The sequence below is a fragment of the Protopterus annectens genome, chromosome 3.part1 (assembly GCF_019279795.1).
Source record: "Protopterus annectens isolate FY-2018-M chromosome 3.part1, PAN1.0, whole genome shotgun sequence".
NCBI lineage: Eukaryota > Metazoa > Chordata > Ceratodontiformes > Protopteridae > Protopterus > Protopterus annectens.
Genome location: NC_056732.1, coordinates 133,385,280 through 133,407,309, shown reverse-complemented (window position 1 = coordinate 133,407,309; position 22,030 = coordinate 133,385,280). Strand labels below are relative to the sequence as shown.

General features: G+C 40.0%; 1 pseudogene; it reads left to right on the top strand.

The window, feature by feature from the left end:
- The first annotated feature begins 321 nt into the window (after positions 1-321).
- Positions 322-22,030, top strand: part of LOC122797641 — a 121,567-nt pseudogene continuing 99,858 nt past the window's right edge.

Genomic DNA, 22,030 nt, shown 5'->3' with positions numbered 1-22,030 from the left:
CTGGTGCCATATTTTTGTTGACTGTTCTTCAGTTTGTGTTTGAAAGTTGGTATCCCACAATTCCTTTGGAGTGGGTGGGGTTATGTAATTATGTATGCAAATTTTATGTTAATCAGCATACAGATTTGTACGTATTTTTCATGGGCCTTGTCCAGATTTTTGATGTTTCCAGGTTGAGAGGTATGGTAACTCTCACTGGTCTAAGTGTTTGGAGTTTAGAGGGCAGATTTGTCTGTGCACATGAGGCAGTTGCAACAGTGCCTCAGAATGGACAAGTGCACCAGGTAAATGGGTGAAAGCACAGAAAACCGCACTTCAATCATGCCAGGAGGGGTGGTCGTAAGTACTTGTGCTTATTCAGTGATGAACGAGTACTGCTGATGGCTCCCAGGTGTGATAAACATATTGATACAATCACCTGTTGAAGTGCAAAGCTATAATGATATTTGAAGTGCAAGACAGAATGAACTAACAAAATGTATGGTAGAAACTGAAGGCAGACTTCCTGCCACCTGTAATACTTTACTTCAGCTGTGCAGTTATCAGCACCTTTGGCCAGTTGTAAGTCCAGTAAGCTATGTAATACATGCATTAACTGTGTAATACTATAGTAGACATAACTAGATAGGCAGGAGTTTTCATCCCAATACTGGCAGATGTATGTGTGTGTGTGTGTGTGTGTGTGTGTGTGTGTGTGTGTGTGTGTGTGTGTGAGTGTGTGTGCATGAGAGAATCATGTACTGTGTGGGATATACCATTTTTGACTTGTGTACCGCCCTTTATACTTCCCCTGACTCCAGTTTAGCAGTCCTGTTGATGTCATTCACCTTAGAAGTTCCTTTGGACTAGGTGAAATTGTATAAGCTGTGTGGTGTGTCTGATAACTGTGTAACACTATAATAGAAATAACTAGATAGGCAGGAGTTCTGATCCCCATACTGGCAACTGTGTGTGTGTGTGTGTGTGTGTGTGTGTCTGTGTGTGTGTGTGTGTGTGTGTGTGTGTGTGTGTGTGTGTGTGTGTGTGTGTGTGTGTGTGTGTGTGTGTGTGTGTGTGTGTGTGTGTGTGTGTGTGTGTGTGTGTGTGTGTGTGCACGTGTGCGCGTGTGCGCATGTGTCTGTGTGTGACTTGGATACTGTGTGTCTTATAACATTTTGATTTGTGTTCCACCCATTACACTTCCCCTATTCTACTTTACTACTGCTGTTGTTGTTATTCACCTTAGAAGTACCTTTGGACAAGATGAAATTGGGTAAGCTATGTGGTGCATCTGCTAACTGCTTAATACAAATAACTAGATAGGCAGGAGTTCTAATCTCAATAATGGCAAGAGTTTGTGTGAGAATCATGTGCTGTGAAGGTTATACCATTTTGAGTTGTGTAACACCATACTCATGCTAATTTAGTAGTCCTGTTGATGTAATTCACTTTACAAGTACCTTTGGAGGAGTTGAAATTGTTTACGCTCCATGGTGAGTCTGATAACTGCATAACACTATAGTAGACATAGATAGGTAGGAGTTCTTATCTGAATACTGTTTTTTTGTGTGTGGGTCATATCTTCTGTGGCTGATACCATTTTGATGTGTGTAACATACTTGGCAGGTGACCACCTCCTGATGCCATTACTTTATATAGTGTGGTAATGGCATCTGCCTCATATGCAGCAAGTAAAACCATTGTACAGGCCACCCCAATCCTCTGTACAGAAACCTATTAGTGCTCTGTCTGCCTTAACAATGCCCATGTATGTGATATAGTTGCCAAATAGGCCACCGTGAGTGTACTGACACATATGGCAGCATCAGGTATCATACCTGATTGAAACAGCATACTGATACAATGTCTGCTACCCTCACACTTGTCCAGGCTTGTAGGTGCAATACATGAGTCCAGATGCTTGGTTTTACAAGTGAATTGTTTATGTCAAGGGTCACATTAAAGGTTGGGAAAGGTGTGGACTGACATATTGTGGACTCAATCAGTATATATCAGAAACAAATGGCATCTTAATGGGTGTGTGCATACATTTTATATCCACTGTATAGCAGTAATGTTTCACACATGTTCCTACCTTAGTCTGTTTGTCCAACACATTTTGCTGGTGTCTGTCCAGACATCTTGCACTGACAGGTTGTGAGGTATGCTACAGAAATGTTGCATTCTCTTCAGATAGGCCCTTGTGTTGACCACAGTGATGCAGTACAATTAATCTCACCACAAGTTAACATGCACATAAAGCAATATGGCTATTAGTCATAGTTGCGTGCATGGTAACTTGCATGTCCTACACATGCCTGGGGTATTGCCAAAGAACAAGTGAACAATAATATACCCACCAGCTTCAGGCTGCTGTTCTATATGCAGACCAGAGTGACCTATGTAGTTGTGAGAGAGAGATATTGTCAGCAGACTCATATGTGCCCTTGGAAAAGGATGGATGCAGCATGTCTGCACATTTACAGTACAACACCCAATACTACACAATTTGCTGTCCTTCACCATAGATTTGCACTTCTGTTCATTAGAAATCCCCATCCACAACTGCAATCTAACCTGGCACATGCATGTAGATACTGTACAATACAAGTATGTCTCATACAGTAGTTTACTAATCGCCACTGGGACCTTACCTGCGTGGTCCTTGTCCATTGTGTGTGTGCCACCCACCTCCAGCAAATGGGGCTTTGTACCCTGGTGTTGTACTGTGATGGGTGGCCCAAGCTTGGCAAGGAGCTCCTCATTTGGTGTCAGTGGGGGCTACATGGCTGGGCTCCCACATGTGGTTGTGGGGTCCCTGGCCATGGCAGCAGCCCTTTAATAGGCATGGCATATGAGGTTGGTGGAAAGATGCCACACCTGCTCATATGTACTTGTGGGCAGGCCCACCTAATTAACCCTGTGGACAGGGTCATCCCACAGAGTGGTCCTCTCCTGCAGATGTTGCTGGCTTCGTCCCAACAGTACTGTGTGGTTCTGTATTATGATTTCCATTATCAGGTTGCATTCTGTTGGTGAAAAGTTCTCCTGCTGGTGATGTGATATTGCACCTGGTAGACACTTACAGGGAAACACATCACTGGACCCCAGACATTTGGCAACAATATCTACAGTACCTGCACATGTACCTTGAATACCAATAGCCAACACTCACAACCATACCAGTAGCCACCACTCACAACAACAGCATACACCTGTAATCTATCGGCACAGTATCAGCTTGCATTGCACTCCTGGTCCTGATGAGTCACATTGCCCACAGTGAGGGAAGGTTGTTTGCATAATCCATAATTCCTCATTCAGGTTTGTGTAAATGGATGACATTAGCCATCTTCCATGCAGATGGTGTGTGATTGGTGCTGTGGCTTGGTGCGACTACAGTGTGTAATGCAGCTGAGAGCACATCCCTGAGTTCATGTAGGATGCAGACAGGGATGATATGACATCCCATGGATACTTACATTTGTTGCCTTTCAGTAGGCAATAGGTACCGCTCACTGGTGATGAGGGGAGTGGTGTGGGTGGAGTACATATCCACCTATAGTGATGCTGAGCCAAAGGGGATGTTTGCCTTAACCCTATCTGCATCAGGTTTCCTGTAGCTATGTTGTGTGTGCATGTGATCTGATTGGCCACCTTTACAGGTTGGGTTGGTATGTTGCCTCCGAGATTGCAGACATATGGGAAGATGGCCTTGTGATTGTCCCTGGTGGATGTCTCCAATTTGTACTCATAGTTGGCCTTACAGTAATCCACCTGTGATCTAATATGCTTGTTCAGACAATGGCTGACTTGATGCCAGGTTGGTTCCTGCCCCTACTTTGCCCTGTACAGCCACTACAGGGCTCAAGTCTGTGGTTTGTGTAATGCTGCTGTTCAGCAAAGGGGATTACTCTACATTGGTGGAGGCAGGTATGACAAGTAAGGTATTGCTGAGTCCATACAGCCATGTATGTGTTCAATCAGTTGTTTGTAGTGGGCATGGCCAAAAGTCATAACACAGTTGGACACCTCTCCAATTTAGTCATTATAATCATGCTTACTGTACTAACCATGGCTGTGTCAGGGCAATGCAACAACTAGTAGCTGTAGAAATGTCACTCTTTTGGGTGCACAGTAACTAAGATTATACATGTGTGCAACATGTATAGCTGTTTTAACTGACATGTTGCATCCCACGTCTGTTTTCATGAGGTGGACACATACACCTACTCATACTGACATGTGCATAGCTAATACCTCACATACATGTCTGTTCAATGTCAGTATGGCACACTAAATGCACACTCTTTATGCACAGTCATCCCTCCCAACCTGTTACAACAGGACATCTGTAGGATGCCATGCATACATGGGTTCAATGGAACAAAATTAGTGACAGTGTATCAGTATTATTGTAACATACTTGAGTCATTCAATAGCACAGTATCCTTTGCACTGACAGCCATCCCCTGGAGGTTGTCCAACAGTCATATGGCAGGAAGAGAGGGGAAAGGCTAGTTGGGTGGTACTGAGGGTAAGAATTGTTAATGTTGGCAGTATGTGTGGTATAGGGACCAGGCTAGCTGATATGATGGCCAAAGCATGGTTACTATATTGTGTGTGTGCAAGAGACCACATGGAAGGGGATCATGGCTGGGTGTATGGTAGGCAGCTCACAATTGTGCTATCAAGGTGTGGACTGGAGCTGGAAGGGGGAAGGGCTTCTGCTGAAGGAACAGTATGCCAAGAGTATTTTGGAGGATGACATAATTGTCCGATAGAGTGATGTTTCTGATGCTGTAAGCTGATGGTGTAATGATAACTGTTGTTAGTGCATATGCTATGTACATTGGTTGTGCGATTGATGAGAAAGTGAAATGTGACATCAGTTGGATGACATGCTGATGACTGTACCCAAGGGTGACAGACTGGTTATTGCAGCAGATGTCAATGGGCATATTGGTGAAGGGAACAGAGGGGATGGGGAATTGATGGGTATGTATGGTGTTAAAAAGTGTAGAGAGAGGGTGAGAGGGTAGTGGATTTTGCAAAAAGGATGGACATGGCTGTGGTGAATAAGCACTATAATACAAGGGAGGATCATAGGGTGACATACAAGAGAGGAGTAAGATGCACACAGATGGAATATATCCAATGTAGGAGGGCCAGTTTGAAGGAGATTGGAGACTGTAAAGTGGTGACAGGGGAAAGTGTATTTAGACAGCAGAGAATGTCTGTATGTGAGATGATGTTTGGTGATCGAGATTAGGAGGAGTGTGGGGGCAGCACCAAGGATCAAACTGTGTGAACTGGAACAGCGTGCTTGTGAGGTGGAGTTCAGGCAAGAGCTGAGACAGGCACTGGGTGGCAGTGACAATATAACAAATATCTGGTTAAGTACAGCAGAGCTGGTAAGGGAGACAGCTAGACGGGTGTTTGGGGTGACATGTGGATGGAGGAAGCAGCAGAAGACACCTGTTGGTGGACTGAGGAAGTACTAGATAGTATACAGAGACAGAGGTTGGGGAAAAAGGAGTGGGATTGTCAGAGAGATGAGGAAAGTAGGCATGAGTATGAGGAGATTAGGTGCATGGCAAAGAGAGAGGTGGCAAAGACTGAAGATGGGCATATGAAGGGTTCAGTGACAGGTTGGACATTAAGGAGGGATGAAAGGAATTGTACTGATTGGCTGGACAGATGCACTGAGCTAGGAAAGATGCACAGCAGATAAGAGTGATAAAGGATGATGAGATATATTTACTCACAAGCAAGGATAATGTGTTGAGCACACGGACAGTGTACTTTGAGCGGCTGATGAATGAAGATAATGAGACAGAAAAGGTTGGATGATGTGGGTATGGTGAATCAGGAAGTGCAATGGCTTAGCAAGGAGGATGTAAGGATAGCTATGAAGAGGATGAATATTGGCAAGCCTGTTGGTCCACATTACAAACCTGTGGAAGCATGGAGTTGTTTAGGGGAAATGGCAGTGGTGTGTTAGGCAGACTGTTTACTGATATCTTCGGAAGTGTGAGGTTGCATGAGGAGTGGAGAGCAAGTGCTTGGGCATGGTGTTAAGAATAAGGGTGATGTGCAGAGCTGTGATAACTACAGAGGGATAACACTGACCCATCACAGCATGAAGTTATGGGTACGAGTAGTGGAAGCTAGGTTACACAGGGAGGTTAGGAGTACTGGTCAGCAGTATAGTTTCATGCGTGGAAAGGGAGCTACCAACGTGATATTTACTCTGAGACTGTTACTGGTGGAATACAAGGAAGGTCAGAAGTTGCTCTGTGTCACTATGAACTTACAGAAAGTATATGACAGGGTGCCTAGACAGGAGTTGTGGTATTGTATGATGAAGTCATGAGTGGAAGAGATATATGTAAGAGTGGTACAGGATATGTACAAGGGTGTGTGACAGCATTGAGGTCTGCATTGGGATTGATCAATGTGTTTAAAGTGGAGGTGGGATGACATCAGTGATCAGCTGTGAGCCTTTTCTGATTTGCAATGGTGATCATACGGGAGTCCCTGTTGACTATGTTGTTCGCAGATGACACTGTGATCTGTATTGAGAGTTGGGAACAGCTTTTGGAGACCCTGGAGAGGTGGACATATGCTCTAGAGAAGAGAGGAATGAAGGTCAGCAGCAGTAGGACAGAATATCTGTGTGTGCATGACAGGGAGGATAGTGGAATGTTGAGGATGCATGGAGTACAGTTGGCAAAGGTGAATGTGTTCAAATGTTTGGGATCAACATTTCAAGGTAATGAGGACTATGGAAGACAGGTGAAGAAAGTACAGGCAGGATGGAGAGGGTGGAGAAGAGTGTCAGGAGTGATATGTGACAGACGAGTACCAGTAAACGTGGTATGTACGGTCTACAAGAGGGTAGTGAGACCACCTATGTTATATGGGTTGGAGACAGTGGCATTGACAAAAAGGCAGGAGGTAGAGCTGCACATGGCAGAGTTACACATGTTATGATTTGCACTGGGTGTGACACGGGTGCACAGGTTTAGCAATATGTATATGACAGGCTCAGGCCATGTTGGACAGATATGAGGCAAAGTTGGAGAGGCAGCATTACATCAGTTTGGACATGTGCTGGGGAGGGGTGCTGAGTATATTGGGAAAAGGATGGTAAGTATGTAGCTGCCAGGAAATAGGAAGAGAGGAAGGCCTCAGATAAGGTTTCTGGATGTGGTGAGAGAGAACATGCAGGTGTTTGGTGTGAGAGAGCAAAATTCAGAGGACAGGCAGAAATGGCAACAGATGATCCACTGTGGCAATCCTAAATGGGAAAAGCCAGAGGACAATGAAGGGGGATGTTGTAATGTCATTCTTCACAGATTTGGCAAGGATTTGACAAGACATAACACAACTCTATGGGTAAATGACTACAAATATGAGGTACACATATGGTCAGTGTGCTGAACACTGGACAGTTGAATGGTATGAACTCAGTATATAACATGCAGTTCAACACACACATCTGCAGCAGTACTTTACTCTGCACATGCTCTGTATAGTTGTCTTATACTTACAAGACAACATGTGTTTCATAGTTATTTGCACAGGTAACATATGGATATGTACAACATCCCAGTAGCTGGCCTAGTCACTACAGACAGAGCCACATGCTCTGGCCATCAGTGCTGTTCAGCAGTATATCAGTACAGCAAGTCTTGTTGAGACATATGCTTTCAAAACCCTATTTTCCATTATTACAGACCACCTACTGCATTACCCGCGGTGGTGGTGCTGCGGTAGCATTGTCGCCTCACAGTAAGACGATGTCCGGTTCGATTCTCAGCTAGAGCATCTTCTGCGTGAATGGGCGTACCTTCGTTGAAGGTTGTGCGTCAGGCCTGGCAAGCCAGTAGGTAAAAATCAACTGCCAATCATTAGCAGACCGGAGTTCCACTGTGGTGACTCCTAACCGGGAAAAGCCAAAAGACACAAACAAACAGACCACCTACTGCATTCAATTACACCCTTACTTATTTCACATACATTTTGTCTTTTTTCTGGATTTTTCACAGCTATATCCTTTTTATTTTTCTCACACTACTTCAGCTTTGCACTGATGGACTGCCTATGACAGAGGTGGTTTGAATAGATGGCAGCTTGTCTTTTGGAGGTACAGCTCATGGCCATATGATGACATGAGCGCCAATTGGTGTTCCCCAGTTGCTGCTTGCATGCAGAGCAGATGTGTAGTTATTCCAAGAGCCAATGTCATGGCAACAAACTCCTATAATTGAGTACGCCTTGTGGGCATTGGCCCTTTCCCTTACCTGTGAGGAAGACATCCTGGAGGAGTGTGAGCTAATACCTCTTAGAACAAGACCTGTGGAGCCAAGCCAACTAAATGGTGGAGAAAATTCAAGACGTAGGGGCAGAATATGAGTATTGCTGTTATATGCTTTGAATACTTCTTGTTTAACAGGGTTTGTTTTTAACATGCTACTTCTGCATGGGTTTCAGTCTGACAAAGTTCTGTGTTTGCATAGCTCTCAACTGTAGGGCTATCCACATAATGACCAGAGGTTTGCATGTTATGTTTGGTCTGTTCCCCAGACAGGTATTGTCCTTGGCAAATCAGTAGCATACTCTGATGATTGCAAGCAGTAAATGCTAACATCCATTTGTGTTTCAGACTTTATATCCCTCAGAAAAGATATGTTACAACAAACTCTGTAACACCAGCAATTTTCTCATTGCATAACAGCAATATTTCAAGTATGGCGATGTCTTTGGGCTTCTGTCCCAAATTATGTTAGGCTTTGTGCAGATGCCATACAGTAGGAGGTTGATAGTTAGGGTCTACCATTATTTTGTTCTGTCATTCCTGCTGAGGGAAAAGGGTAGACAACATGTGGGACTCTGCACATTCAAGAGGTTGGTGTATGGACAATGCTCTTAAATGCCCTTGTAACATATTTTATGTGGGGGAGATTAACAAGTGTTTTAAAACTAGGCTGCTAGAACATGCGAGATATATTACTGATGAGAAAGAAGACAGTTCTATAGCTGTACATTTTAATAATTCTCACCATGGGGGTATAGTCATGAAAGAACATTTGTTATGTACAGAATCAGTTTAAATTCTTAAATGTGATACATTTTCCCCTAGGGGGTTAAATGAGTAGTGTAATTGGAGGCTGTGTATATACATGTAATTAAGTGTAGTGGGTTACAAGGTACTGCTTTGGAAAAAGTCTGTTTCTCAGTTTGATCAAAAAGTCATAAAATAACAATTATGTACAGACTCAATGTATGTTTTAAAATGTGACACTTTATCCCCTGGAGGGGTGAATGAGGAGTGTAACTGGAGGCTGTGTATTTAAGTGTACTTAAGTGTTAGTTGAATCTTCTAATTAAGGCAAGTATTTCTTGTAATATGTTTAGAGGTTCATAGGTTCATAGGTAGGTACTAGGCTATTGGCCCTAGGGCCTATATAAGCCTAGCCAAAAAGGTACCCTGGCTTTCGCCACCCAATAAAATTATTATTTTCTTGTGCCCTTGTCGAGCAGAGCCACAGATGTGGTCCCCAGGTGAATTTCCTATTTCCCATCCAATCATCAAGATTTTTCTTGAAGAGAGCCAATGAGGAGCTTTGTTTGATATAGATAGGTAGTTTGTTCCAGAGTATGGGAAGTCTCTGGGACAGGACTCTATCCCTCCAGCATGTACTGTTTATTGTGATGACAAGCTTTAGGTCCCTAAAGCATGTAGCTTGGAGGGATTGGGATTTCTTTAAATGGAGCATGTCCAACAGCTCTGGGTTTGACATAGCTTTGTATGTTAGGCAGAGATCGCCTCTGAGTAGGCAATATGCAACGGAGTAAAGCTGTAGTTTTTTGAGATGCTCTGCATAGGGCATCTGTTTGAAGGCAGTAATCCTGTTTGTGAGGTATTTCTGTGGCCTTTCCAGTTATTATAGATGTCTTGTGAGGTACATACCAAAAGAGGCGTTGTACTCTGTAATGGGTCTAATGAGTGATGAGTAGAGGGGAACAATGACATATTTTTTCCTGGATGAGAAACCTTTTGTGATAAGGTGTGCCACATAGAAGGATTTCCTGACTACTGTGGCGATGTGATTATCAAAGGAGAGACCACTGTCCATGTGTCCCAAGGTCTCTTATCCTACTTTTAGTGTTAAGTAGACTACTGCCTATTTGGTAGTTCATGGGTACAGAGTTTTTACCAAAAGGGATGACAATGCACTTTTTGGCATTGAGCTTGTGGCCATGGCTTTGACACCAGACATCTGTCTCAGTGAGTTGCTTTTGTAGGATGTCCACATCATTAGGAGTTTTGATTATGGCTCCTAGTTTGCAGTCATCTGCAAACTTCATTAGCCAAAGACCTTCTGTGTTAGCCTGTACTTCAGAGACGTAGATACCAAACAGGAGAAGACCCAGGACTGAACCCTGTGGTACTCCACTTGTCACTGGTCTGAAGTCGGATTTGCAGTCTACTACTTTCACAGTGTGGGTTCTGTCAGTGAGCCAGTTGGCAACCCATCTTGTGACATAGGGATTTATACCTAGTTTAGTGAGTTTATCTATAATTCCAGAGTGGGGGATGATGTCAAAAGCCTTGGCAAGATCTAGATAGGCTGTGTGATCATCTTACCCTCATATACGGCTTTGGTGACTGCTTCAAAGAAGTCAGTCAGGTTTAGGAGACATGATCTGCCTTTTACAAACCAGAACTGGGTGGGGTCCAAAGTTTGGAGATTACCAATGTCTTTGTTTATAAGTTCCATGATGATATATTCCATGGCCTTGCAGACCAGGCTCATCAGGCTAATGGGGCGGTAGTTCCCGGGGTCCGTGGTGGCTCCCCTTTTATGAAGTGGGATAATTGTCGCTGTGCACCATTCAGTGGGCACAAAGCCTGAGGTGAGGCTATGATTGAACATGGTACTTAGGTGGGTGCCAGTTCATTCTGTAGTTCGTGTAGAACACAGACTGGGATGTTGTCAGGTCCCATGGATGCTGTGTTCTTGACTTTGGAGAGTGTGTTTTTTTACCTCTGCAGCCATGATTACAGGAACTTTGCATTCTTCTGGTATAGAGATGGGTCCTTTAGGGGGTGAGAGGGGGTAAAGTTAGCACTGAACCTATCTGCTAGGATTTTGGCAATATCAGTTGGTTCTGTATATTTAGTGCCATTGTGCTGTAACTCAGAGCAGATCTGAGTGTTGCCATTGAGATTCTTGACATAGCTATAGAATGCTTTGTGGTTGCCTTTAGAATCAGTGGTGATTTTGTTTTCGTAACTAGCTTTGGAGGATTTTATAAGGGATCTCAGCTTCTTACTGAGGCTTACCAGGGAGTTCCTCCAATCATGGGATTTTACTCTTTTTTGCAACAGTTTCTTTCTTCTGTTGTAGAGTTTGTTTATGGCAGGGGACCACCAGATTGGCTTCCTTTTTTTGGAGGATAGCATCTTGGTTCTGTTAGGGATAGCACAATCCATGCACTCATGTAAGTGCTTATAAAGTGCATTTGTGTAGGATTTAACAGTTGTACCTCTATTGCCCATCTGCATGGGTGTCGTGAAGTTTGCCACTTCTGTCTTGAGAAGCGTGAAGTTAGCTTTGGAGACATTTTTTACAGTGGTTTCCCTTATGGGGGTGGGGGTGGGATGTGGATGTCTAGGATGATTAGCTTGTGGTCAGATCTGACCAACGAGGAATTGACCTCTGGTGTGGAAAACTGGTCGTCCATGTTGGTAATGACCAGGTCTAGGATATTGCTCCCCCTGGTGGGGGTGTGGATAAGTTGACCCAAGGCATTGGAATTTTTGAATTCCAGAAAATGTTGAGCAAAAGAGTTGGTACATGAGTAGTTTTCCCAGTTAATGGTGGGGTAGTTGAAATCGCCCATTATTAGGGTGTTGGGTTGTACCCTAATATTTTCCAGTCTATCAAGAAATGAGGAGTGGGAATCCTGGGGCATGATGGGGGATCTCTAGCAAGGTACAATTTGGATTGTGGTCTTGCCCTGAGTTAGTTGCACTTGGATAATCTCGGATGCATCATGCTGAGCAACTAGCCTGGAGGTGTGGATATCCTTAATGAATATCGGCACGCCTCCACCTTTAGTGTTTTGGTTCAGGTTAGGTGGCCGAAAGGTGTGGTATGAATTATCGCCTGGAATTGCAGGGGTGCTCTCTGGAGCCTTGAAACAGGTCTCTGTCACTGCACAGATGTCGATGTTCTCCATTTTAAGGAGTGCCTCAAGTGAGTGCATTTTGAGGTTTAGACTTCTAGCATTGAGTAGCATTACCCTCAGATTTTGCTTGCTTGTACCTGTTACGGTGGTGAACTATGTTACTCCTTGAAGTCTTTGGCAAAGATATCAGAGTAAAATGAATTTGTGTGAATTACTGGCTGTTTTTATTTTTGTTTACTATCTTCACTCATTGTAGTTGTTTTGGTAAGAGGTCACTGTATATGTCTAGCTGTTGTGTATGGCCTATCATGATTTTTTAGCAGTGTACTGTTCACTCATTATTTGGACTGGGGGGGCAGATGTGAGTGTCATGGGTCCTTTTGTATCCAGCTGTGCATGCTGCCCCAGTTATGGGTGGTCTATCAGCAGCATATATTTGTATAGGCATTTAGAGACATGTATGCATATATATATATATATATATATATATATATATATATATATATATATATATATATGTATATATATATATATATATATATATATATAGATATATATATTTATCCACACACACACACACGCACACACACACACACACACACACACACACACACACACACACACACACACACACACACACACACACACACACACACACACACACACAGCACCCTGATTGGAGAAAGAACATTCTCCTGCACGGTATTAATGTACAAGTAATGCCTGCTGAAAAACAACTCCTCTGCTTCACAGCAGCATATCAAGCTACCATGAAGCTTGGACTAAAAAAAATCCAACGGGCAGCATTATTTTATGCTCACTAAGCAGTGCTTCTGCTGTTTAGCAAGTATAAAATATCCTTAAAAAAGAAAACTAAAAAACAAAAGTGTGTGTGTTTATGTCTGTGTGTTTGAGTGTACTCATGCTTGTCAGTGAAAGCAAGATCAATTGAGCTGTTATTTTACACTCACTAAGCAGCTCTTTTACTGTTTAGTAAGTGTAAAAACTAAGTATAACAGAAAAAAGTGTGTGTGTGTGTGTGTGTGTGTGTGTGTGTGTGTGTGAGACAGAGGGAGAGACAGTGAGATGATGGACCACTGACAGCAGCACATAAGAGGTTTGTGTACCTCTCAACAAATCTGGATAAAGCCTGAAATAAAGGGGGGACAAAGGCTCAAAAATAGGATTAGATTTTAAATGTCATACTTTTGTGTTAATATGAATTTTCTGAAGGAAATAAAGTCTGAAAGTCAAATGTATGTCATTATTTAGTGACTTCAATCCCCAATGACTCGGAAGAAACCACACATTTTAGCAGTATGGGACCAAAAAATATATATTTAGCATGTAAAATGCTTCTTCTAACACTATTTACATACAGTACAGCAACTTTGAAACATTCGGCTGAAGAACTATTTTACATCAAAAATATATATAAAAAATATAAAGTATTAAAAATATATAAATACGTAAATAAAACACAGCAATTTTACAGAAAGTCCATTCTCTAAACGCAATAATCCCCTCCAGTGTGTGTGTTAACACATACCCTATCAGGCGTTATTGCTTGCTTGATAGCCTGGCTAAGAATTAACTACGTAGAATTATGTTGTTAATGAATGTTAATGTTAATGAACCAGATGATACTGGTAAAGCATTAAATAATGTTGAAACTGATTTTGGTGGGACTGTTATTGGTAGCATAATGCAGTAGAGAAAGAGGAATATGCATGGGGTCTTGTTAATTTAAAATATTTCTTCTAGATTATTCTAGTTTCTTTTAGTTTGCACAAAGGGACTTCATTGTATTTTCTGTTTCTGAATTTGTGGGACTGTTATAGGTGGGGATAATGCAGTAGTGAAAAAAATGATGTATATCTATGGAGTCTGGTTAATTTAAAGTATTTCTTCTAGTTTACCCAAAGGGACTTTATTGTGTTTTATATTTCTTGTAAGCATACACAGGCTTTGTGTATGTAAACGTTTGTATTGCTATTATATGCCTATTGTATACTGTATCTACATTAAAAATAATGGATTATATAGATTCATACAGAAAATGTAACACATGATAAACAATATTTACACAGTGTGTGTGTGTGTGTGTCTGTGTATCTGCTATCTCTCTCTCTCTCTCTCTCTGTATATATATATATATATATATATATATATATATATATATATATATATATATATATATATATATGTATAAAACAAACATATGATATTGGGTAGAGCCATAATCCAAAATCAGAGCAAGGTTCATGTAGTGTCCAGGAGAGCAGGTCAGAAATACCTCAAGTTTCAAAACCATAAAGGTACTGGAGAGTGTAGAAAACAAAGGTTTAAAAGTAACATCAAGATAATTTACCTTATCTGTTGTGTGTACATGTAAATATAAGAAATGAAATACTTCTAGCAATATACGGAATTAATTCTAGTATTTTGTCTTTAGGGGCAACCCAGAAAATAAAAATATCATCCAGGTGGCATAAATATAAATTTCAACAGTTTTATATATATATATATATATATATATATATATATATATATATATATATATATATATATTGAATTGAAGACATGTCTTTCTCCCAAATGAGGCTTACTAGATTCCCATAGATGGGTGCACATGCTGCACCCATTGCCACTCCATATGACTGTAATACTCTCCTGCTTAAAAAAATGTTATACAGGATGCATTCCATTAATTCCACTAAAAGTCTAATTGTAATATTTTCTAAATATACAAATTCTAACAATGCTGAATGAAAACATTCTAAACCAATCTTGTGTGGAATACTAGTGAATACATCTATAACATCTATAGTTAAATACCTAATACTTTCATTGTAATCTTGCTGTGTAAATTTACCCAAAAAAATCCCAGAGTCTTTTAAAATATATTTATGTTTGAAAAGAGTGTTCTTAAGAATTCTATCAACAAAGACATCTAGGGGATAGGTTTCAGAACCCTGTCCTGCTACTATCAGTCTATGTGGGGGGGGGGGGGTCAATAATGTCTCTATGAATCTTCAAACTACTGAAGAGACCTGGCATAAGTGGACTCTTCATAAATAGAAAATTATAACGGTCCAATGAAACAACACCATGAGAAAGAGAAGTTTCAAAAAAAAATTAAAATTTTTAATATGCAATATGTGTTTCATTTTTAGATAAAGGTAAGTACCTTTCTGTATCCTGCAACATATCAAAGATCTTTCTGAAATAGTCTATTTTGTCCACTGTCACCATCCTCCCTCCTTCAATAATTGCAATAGACGTGTTATGATTGAAGGTGGGCAGTCAAGTAAATTCATTACTAGTTAGATTTGAATACTTAGAATGACATGAGCTTTCATAATTAAAAAAATCCTTCTCACAGGCATTTTCAAAAAAATCGCTAAAGTGCTATTTAAAGGAGTATTAAATGTGCTTTCCTTTTTTAATATAATAGGATCTGTAGGCAGCTTGTCCTGTCCTAACATAGATAAATTAAGGTTCCTAATGAATAATCTTAATTCTACAAGTAAGTCTGTAATATCAGTTATAGTTTGAGGAATGAAGGTATAACATTTTTTCAAAAAAATTAAAAATAAATCTTTATGGGTATCTAAATGACTGTTGTGAAAAATGTTAAAACCATTGAAAGTGAGGAGTTTGCCATCATAGGTGGAAATAGCATTAGCTTTATCATCTTTTAAAAAAAGTACCTGTTGCTTCTCCCTCTTTTGTTTCCTCTTCCTTGTCCTCTTTCTCTTCCTAACCTGATTGGGTTGAAGGAAGGGATGTTAGAGAGGTGGGGGTCCTGTAAAGTCTTGGCCCTATTTCCTTGTCTTTCTGACCTGTAAGGTAAAGGGGAACACTAAAGGGTCATTTAAATATGTCCATGTTTCATTATGGAGCCATAATCCAAAAAAGAGAATGCTTCATCATAAAATAGAATGCTTCTTCATAATAAACACATGCTGCACAACATTATCCAAGCTGAAGTAACATCAAAACTGCATCCTAGGCTCAAAGATCTTCCCTGGGAAAGGCGCTATATAAATCACACATGCTGACACAAGGGAAAACCTCAGTACACTTAGATTATATCATGTATCAAAGCTAATCAGCGGAGATATTGCTTCAGAAACAAATAACTGTATAACCTTAAACTGACAAAATATGTGTTCAGGCTAGTTTTCAAAGCGTAGTACGCTAAGATTTTCCAGCTATTAGGAAATTTCACAAGAGTCTGTTAACATTTCTGTGAATATTTCTAAGATGATTCTTCAAACTGATATCTTCTGTTTCAATCAGTGTTTAGAAATGAAGAACTTAACTCAAGGTGAAACTGGACATAATAAATAACTTTCCTCTGCTGTGTGTTATCCGACAGACAATTATACCATCTACAATCTTGCCTTTTTTAAAGGCTGGAAAGATAATCAGATTATCTCTTAGGAGATTACAAATTGTATGAATAGAAGTGCATTATAAAAAATATAAAGTAAATTAAATGTTTTACACAAAATGAGCAATTCAATGTCAACAACTTATACATTGCTCTAATATATGGGGGATCATGTAGGAATTGTGCAACAAAATAAATTATAGGCATTATGGAACAAAATCAATTGTTAGTTAATGAATTTAACGTATGGTGAACCCTTATAAGTATTCTTCCAAATAAGCAGCAAAGCTGATTTGATACTGATCACATTGAGATATGAAGACTGATAATGAGAAGCACGCATCTTCCGCGAATGACTAGTTTAAAATCAAATTATGTAGGAAAGATAAACAATACTTCTTTTGGGATAACTAAGTCAAGAAGAAGCTAACTTCTGCTGCTTAATATCATGCTGGGATAACCGTGAACAATTAAAGTCAGATATTTTAATGAGATTGCAATACAGAAATAACCTCCTATTAATAGTCCAACTGTCCACGAAAACTGAATTCAAAATTAATGAATCGTTCTCTGTTAGTTAACATTGTTACATGTCACAGATTATCATTAAGGTTGTAATGTGTAAATGAGTATGGCTTAATAATATATTAGGATTTTCTTCAAGAGGGTCTATTAACTTAAATTAATTGGACATTCCCAATGTCTTTATGCCATTCTGTACATATCTAAGATCTGATATTTCAAAACTAAAGGAAGTTTAGTGATGTTGCTTGGTGATTTATGTAAAAATCGGAGTGCTCTAGAAAATAGCCCCAGTTTTGTAATGCAAGATCTTAATTGTTGTAATCCATATTAGAGTATTACCATATAAGGAATTAAGTAACTAGAGTCTTTAAGGTAATCATTTTTTACCCCTAGTAGACTGGTGATAATAATAGTTGGTCACTGGAATTATAATAAAAAGCATTCACAAAAGAGGTGATTTAATATAGAAATAACCCACAGTTGGATGTGGGTACTGCTGGATTTACCCACTGTTGGTGTGGTTTGTTCATAAGGATGAAGCTAGGTCTTTGTTTTTGAATGTTAATGGCCAGTCATTGTATAATATGAGTTCCCAGATGTTATAATTTGAATTTTGGGATTCCTATGTATTTTTACAAATGGTAAATTCAGAGATAGAATGAAATGATAGGGTGACAGCTGTACTCGTGTCTTGAAACCAGTTTTAATTGGCGATTAAAAATAGCCATTAATGGAGAAATATGCATTTGCTACGTCATACAGAACCTTGAAAGCATGACTATATTTTGAAGGAAATGTGCATGTTTCTAGCCTTGGAAAATGAAAAGGCAGGAGAACCAAGGCAATTTCATTATTAATATCAAAGGCAAATACTTGTGGAGAGTTACTGGTATTTGGGTTAGGATATAAAAATTAATTCAAGCAATATATTATTATATTGTGTTTGCTTGGCTTTCATGAACCCTGACAAAAAATTGGAGGTAAGTTGTTCAGCTGTATTCCAGAGTCTTTTAGCCAAAATAGATGCATGTTGTTACCTATATAAATGAGGGAGCTAGAGTGGTAGTTCTTAATCAAAAGGGGATCCAGATTAGGTTACAGAATAAAAACTGTTGGCTGATCATTGAACGTTAAATCATTTTTCTTTGGCCTACTTTCCAGGGATATTAGGGTATCTTTCATATATGTAATAAAAGTATCTAAATGGTTCTGTTTGGGAAACATATTGCTATGTCAATCTTCTAAAGTCAATATTCTTTCAAATTCTTGAAACAATGTCTCTAAGCAATAGAGAAAATTTTGAATGTGTATTATCTTATTTTCTAAACAAACTAAGTAACATAATGAAACTATTTATTTTTTTCAAAACAGCAAGAACTAGATCATCTATAATTTTTGAGTATATAAATGAGACCCACTGCTTAGATAAACTATCAGTTTGAGTATTAGATTACAGTAACTACACAGAAGCAGCTTTTGTCATGTAATATGACATAGTTTTAATTTACCTTGTTGATGACAATTTGATATATTTCATGTAAGCATACTGAAGAAATCCACATTTTGTTATCTTTTTCATAAATTATAATGCTGCTTTGGTAGCTAAATGTGGCTTATGTTTACCAAATGTCAAAAGTTGTTGTTGATCTTTTGATTTCTACCATATTGTAAAATAAATCGTCACCATGTTTCATAGATAAAATAACTAATGAAGCAAAGTTTCTTTATCAAAAATATGGAGGCTTGGTAGAAGGCCTAAAGATCAAACAAATGGTGTACTAACAAACCATGTCCCTGTGTGGAGAAGTCAGGAACCCATGCACTATTACAGACGAAGTGTTGCAAAAACCAGGAAGGAATAAGTTTTGACAGGTCAATTCTATCTACTTTTGCCATGTGTCTGTGCAGTTTGTTTTTACATAGTATACTCTGCAGAGTTTCAGGTCTTTTGTTTGAAGTATGTAAGGCAAATACTTTTTTTGAATACAGTCTTATTCCAATGTCCCGTTGTCTAATCACAATCCAATACTATTTTTTTTTCTGCTTGCACATCAGTCCTGACTTTTTATCAAGTGTTTGAAGATCTTGTGTTATTATCGTTAAGGCATCATCCATGCTCTCTGTTAGGAAAATGCAATCATCTAGATACTTGCAGAACCATACTGTCCTCTTCCTCAAGCCTTCATTAATTGCAACTGATAAATTAACTGTTTACCAGCTCTTGTATTACCTATAAATAACAATGGATATATTGAACAGCCTTGCCAGTGTCTATGCACATGGGCACAGCTAAAGAGATGACCCCATTAACCATCCTTTAAAAATTTAGATTGCAGTACAATATTTTAATCCAAAGTCTGGATCTCTATATGATCTTTTTTGTCTGAAAACATCACTAAAAAAGAGTTATAAGTCTTCCTTAATTAAGACAAAGTCATACATCACCCTTATAGGTTCATAGGTTCATAGGTTCATACTAGGCTATCTGCCCTGGGGCAATTATAAGCCTAGCCCGATTCTGTATGGCTTACGCCACACCTTGATTTGAGTATACCATGCCCTTTTTAAGGTTTAGTTTACTGTGCCTCTGTCTAATAGTGACACGGGAGTAATCCCTGGGACAAACCTACGATCCCCCATCCACCTATCGAGATTCTTCTTGAAGAGATTCAGTTTATAGCATCCTACAGACCACCCTCTCAAAGTCAGGAATCCCACTCGGCTTTCCTGAAAACATTGGAGAACATGAAGATCTCTCCAAACACCATTATATTGGGTGGCTTCAACTCCGATACTTCATGCAATGCCACTAACCTGGAGGTGTGGATATCCTTGATAAATATGGAAACTCCCCCTCCTTTTGTGGTTCGGTCCGGGTTTTGGGGCCGAAAAGCATGATATGAGGTATAGCCTGGTAGTGCTGGGGTGCTCTCTGGAGCCTTGAACCAGGTTTCTGTCACTGCACAGATATCGATGTTCTCCATACTGAGGAGAGCTTCGAGTGCATGCATCTTGAGGTTAAGACTTCTGGCGTTAAGCAGCATTACCCTTAGTTTCTTGTTCCTTGTGCTGTCTATGGGGGTGGGTTTGACTTTTGAGCCTTGCCTGAAAAAGGCATTATGGGGTGGCCAGAGCCTTTGCCAATATCCAAAAGCCCAGTGGTGACAGGTGCAAGCCGTCCCTAGCGAAGCAACATGGCTTGTCGAGCATGTCATCCCAGGCTGACAGACACTGGATCCCCTTTGATTGACACCAAAATTTTAGCCAATTGTTAAAATCGATCATTTTGTCTTTGTACTGTGGCATCATTCTAGGTGAGGGTAAGATGCTGCTCAAGGTCAGGGCCATACCAGCCTGGGCTACATGATCAGAGAGCTCCTCTATGTCTCTTTTCATGTAGTCCAGGGAGGTACGTCTCAGGTCATTCACACCATCATGTACAATGACTGAGTCATATTTGTATTTGCTTTGGAGTGACCTGAGTGCTTGCGTTATGTGGCGGATCCTAGCACCCGACAGGCAGCTCACCATGACCTTCTCTTTATTCAGCCTGGTGAGCGGGACGTCAGTGTGTCTGACAATAGAGTCACCTATTACAAGAGTATCAGGTGTGTTATTCAGCCTTAAGGGCTGTGGCTGCTTGGCACACTGACTTTGTGGGCTATGTGTTGTGCGTGTTTTGTTTTGAGGTAGCGTTTGCTTGGATGTCTGCTTTGGAGGTCTCTGTTGCTTAGGTAGATTTTTATTTCGAGCCTCCGAGTATGTTTTTGTGTATTTATGTGTTTGGTTCGCTGATGTGGTGGGACTATGTGATACTGGAATTGTGTTGTGTGAGGTTACCTTCTCCTCCTGACTGGTTAGACCAGTTTTGAGATGAGAGAGCTCAGCCTCCAGTTTGGCTAAATAGTTGCATCTCTCACATATATTTGAACCTGTTTGGAGGAGGAGAGGGATGTCCGTGTACATGAGACAGTTGTAACATTGCCTCAAAATTCCCAGATTCACCAGCTGGACTGGAGAGGAAACCATTGACTGACCTTTGGACATGCTAGAGTAATATAGGGAAACTGAATTTAAGACGGACCAATAGAGGACAGGGTAATTGTAGAGAGTATAAGAGTAAGTAGTGCTTATGGTTTAATAGTGCTAACTTGTAGGATTACTTAATTGGACCAGTGAAGGGCCTTAGAATGAGAATATGGTGTTTAAATTGAGAGATAGAGCAGTTCTAAGGGAAAAGGTGAAGAGCAGACTTTGTGGAGCCAGGAATAGTTTAAACCCAATTAGGTGGCGCTGCCCGCTGTTGCGCTATGCACAAAAATGCGCAAAACCGTGCAAAAGAGGGTTTTAAGAGAGGAAGATGAAGGAGTTTGGAATTGACCCAAAATGGCCAATAAAACTACAGTTTCAAGTCAGTAACCACTCCCACAGGGGCAGGCAGGCTGTTCAATGTTTTTCACTGCCACTGATCAACAGAGAGACTTCCCTATAGCCCAAGCAAAAAATGACCTCCAAGAAACTTACAAACAGTTCAAGAACAGCAAGCCTGTAACTGAACTTTTTTAAATCTCAGAAAAGTGGGAAAAAAGCAAGATTTTTTTTGTTTTTTTCAGAGATAATATATACATATATTATATTATATATTAACCATTATATATTAAGTTGTTGTTGATATATTAACCATTTGTTCCCCCAGATTTAGCTAAAAGTACATAGATAGACAAATAATTTAATAAATAAATAAATAACCACACCCAGCAGTTATTTACTGCAATTTTCCACATGTAAACATATGTTACCTCTCTTCTGTCAATCTTGGTAGGATTACTAGAATAGTGTCATATATATATATATATATATATATATATATATATATATATATATATATGTATGTATGTATGGGTCTACGACTATTCACTGAAA